Genomic DNA, 4007 nt, shown 5'->3' on the forward strand with positions numbered 1-4007 from the left:
CCTATTTTTAGTAGGCGTCCACAACGGAGTCCCAACCCTCGTCCATAGAGAAAATAAACAAACCATGCTAATGAATAGAAGCGTTCTCAATGGAGCATTGACCATAATACCGACCCTCGCAAGAAAATGCACAGATACCCTATGCCATAAGAGCTGGTAATAACCCGCGGCCCGCATGAAGTTTGAAACACTGAAATGTGGCCCGGGCGGAAAAGGTTGAGTATAACTGGTCGAGCCAATGACGACTTTATGAGCCAAAACTCATGCTCCCAATCTGTGATACGGATGGCATTGAAAGAAAATCAAGAAAAGGCACAGATACCCTATGCCATAAGAGCTGGTAATAACCCGCGGCCCGCATGAAGTTCGAAACACTGAAATGTGGCCCGGGTGGAAAAGATTGATTATAACTGGTCGAGCCAATGACGACTTTATGAGCCAAAACTCATGCTCCCAATCTGTGATACGGATGGCATTGAAAATCCACTGAACATTCTTGCTGTTGCTTCTACCCTGTATATGGGTTGGAACGGAGGTGGAGGTACTAATGGATATCGATCCAATCCCCCCACATCTCGACTCGACACAAATATATTTTCACAGAGTTCTAAAATTTCCCGTGCTTTTTTCTCTCTCTCCCGTACGAACATTTCATGTTGTTTTGGAATCGCGCTGCGGTTGTTTTTTACGTACATTGAGAGATAATCAACACTTTTTAATAATTGATGTCCTTGGTTGTCATAAATTAAATTCGACAAAAATTTGATATCAAAATGCCCAATAATCTCGGGATAGGATCAGGATTAAGGATATCATTTCAGCTGTATTTTACGGTATTTTCCTTGTAGAATTTTCTTGGTTAACTTTGGTTTTACGGCGGGGATTGGTGAAATAGAACAACTCCAGGCAATGTTTCATTTCCCCATTCCCCACCACTACCACCAAGAATATTCCAAAAGGGAGATACGGTTTCTGTCAGTGCCAGGAATTTAATTTTCCAGATTTTCCAGCCATGTCGAATTTCCTTCTTGATTCAACTGCATGAACCAATCCAATATTTTATTTGGATTTGCCATGTTTGCAGTTTGACTCCTTAGGATAAATGCCATCAGCAGACGAACATGCCGTAAGGCGATCTGTATGATAAATGGTGTCCTTGACCTGGTTGAATTGTCTATGGGGTTATGCCTTTTTTCTTTGCTGGGGGACAGTAAATTGATTTTAACTATCACTACAACGGTTTTGCATCGTAGTTTCTATGGATTCACATCCTCGATCTCATTATTAATTGACGAAATGGCTAAAGGTAGATAACTGATGATAATGAAACAATCCGGAAGTACTCGTATAAGCATAAGTTTCTACCTACAAATAAACAACTTTTTTCTCCCCAATACTTACTTAATGCGTTTTAACTCTGGAATACCAGGTCGTTCACTCCGGTATAAACTTCAACTTTGCCTTTTTAGACCAATGTTCTTAGCTGTACTCTTTTTTCCTCGTTTTTTTCCTTTTTCTTTATTATTATTATTATTTTACGGAAGCATTTTACTGCTCTTCAATTTTTTCTTTCGAGGTATAAATTTACTTGAATGGATATTGCTTTATCCTTTTTGTCAAAAGCACAGAGGTGCTGTTCTCTCCTCTCTTTATATCTAAAAGAAATGCATTCGACAAAAGCTACTCGTACCATGAAATTTTATGTGTCAAGGGATTTCGTTGTTTGGTTCTTAATCCAAAAATTTTCATGTTTGTACCTCTGTATGTATACTGGTTGTGGCAGTACATTCATTCGATTATGCCATTGACATTGTGCGACAGCGATATTATAATATAAGATTTGTTTTCTTTTGCCCAATTTCCTAATATGTACCTACTACTTACTAGTATACTAGTCAACCTAGATTTCTACATTTTTGACGGGTTTGACGCAAAAACGACTTCTAGCTTTTTGCCCATAAAAATTATACATTTTAGGTTATAAGTCGTTTTTGCATCAAACCCCTCATTTGTACTTCTTGTTTTGAGTTTTTCTGGACCCAAAATGTATGACATGTTTTCTGAAGAGCTTTCAATGCTTTTGCTCTCAATTACGCTACAATGTTAGGAAGATAATGCCAATTAAAATAGAGGAAAGAAATAAAGCATCAAAAATCAGGAGGTATCCCATAGAGACAAAACTTCCTGACCAGCGGGTAGTTTTGACAAAAAAAAAAGAAAGGAAAACTTTTTGCCTTCCCATTTCCTAATTAAATTTGAAACTTCCAGTGGTCTTTCAGATTTCATGCATGCATTTGTCTCCACTTTTCTTTATCTTTAAAATGAAATTAAGGACTTTGATTACGTGAATTTTAGAAGAAAACATCTTAGTTTTTGTAAGATATAAGATTTCCCCCACTTAACTCGAGTTTCATTTTCTTTTGAGCTCAAAGCTTACTTGGAGCTTAAATATTGGGGGTTGAGAATGCATCTCTTGTCATGAACTTATAACATGGTTCCCTCATTGGTCATGGACGGGTATTTGGAAAATAAAACCAATTCTTTTATCTGAGAGCTGTCTTTTGAGAACTGTTTAAAATGAAATTAAGGACTTTGATTACGTGAATTTCGGAAGAAAACATCTTGGTTTTTGTAAGATATAAGATTTCCCCCACTTAACTCGAGTTTCATTTTCTTTTGAGCTCAAAGCTTACTTATAACATGGTTCCCTCATTGGTCATGGACGGGTAAAATAAAACCAATTCATAAAACCAATTCTTTTATCTGAGAGCTGTCTTTTGAGAACTTCAAAGTAATGAGAAAGTATGTATTGGAATCGGTCCAAATCGGAAATGTCCAAAAAAGTGGTTTTCTGTAAATGGTCTGTACGTATGTGTGTGAGAATGAGTGTGTGTGTATTTTTTCGTAGATCAGTGAAAATGATTGTAGTTCCGTAATGTAATAGAAAACCATGTGATAGGTACCTAAGTAGAAGAGAGTGGAAAAAATACAAACAATCAATTTAGTTAAGATCAAAACAAACAAAAATTGAATTTTTATTTATTTTTTTTTGAAACTTTTTTTTTTCGTTTTTACAATTTTATTTTCAGTGTGTTTTTACAAATAATTACTACAATAATGTAAAAGTTACTACAATTCTTTTGCTAATTACAATTCGTACGCTTTATCTAATGTCGATAGTGTCGATCGAAATCTTTTTCATGAATAATTAAATGCGAACCATTTTAATTAAAACCGAATTTTGAATCTTAACCATTTTCCCCCCTTCAATTAAAGTGCGTCAACATCAGATGTTATAAACGAAAAACGAAACAATTTTATTTTTAAGGATAAGGTCCTGTCTTTACAATCTACATAAGATGAAATAGAAAATTTCAGTAACTATTTCCCTACAATTTTATTTTTAAGGATAAGGTCCTGTCTTTACAATCTACATAAGATGAAATAGAAAATTTCAGTAACTATTTCCCTAACCTTTTCTGCTTGTACATTGGTTTTGACAGGTAATCTAGGACGCAAAAAGAAGATAATAGACAATTTTATGGTTGTTTTATTACAGGAAATAGCACAACATACCTAGGTGATTTTAAAAGTAAAAATTTTTTCGAGGTTAATTTATTCGTTCGACTTTCGAGACTAAGGTACAACGTACGTGTATAATAAACTGTAGTCAAAGTTGTATTCAGAGGCTTCAGAGCTCTCAAGATCATATGGGACTGCAATTAGATCCAAACTTCCAAACACATAAAAAATTCAAGTACTCATTATTCTTAAAATTTCAGAATAAATTACCTACCAGAGGTTACAAAAAATGTACTGCTCTGGCGGTAGTATAGGCTGTACAATTTTAAGTAGCTGTATTTGTTTTAGAGGAATTATGAACTTTCCATTAACAAAATTTTAGAAAAAAACAAGTCCTTCTTTTGAGAGTTGTCCATAAAATTTCCTCCTTAAAAAAATTCAGGGCCTGGACCTCTGAATATAACTTTGACCTTAAAGTTAGTCTA

This window comes from Diaphorina citri, unplaced genomic scaffold, assembly GCF_000475195.1.
Source record: "Diaphorina citri unplaced genomic scaffold, Diaci psyllid genome assembly version 1.1 scaffold143, whole genome shotgun sequence".
Classification (NCBI taxonomy): Eukaryota; Metazoa; Arthropoda; class Insecta; order Hemiptera; family Psyllidae; genus Diaphorina; species Diaphorina citri.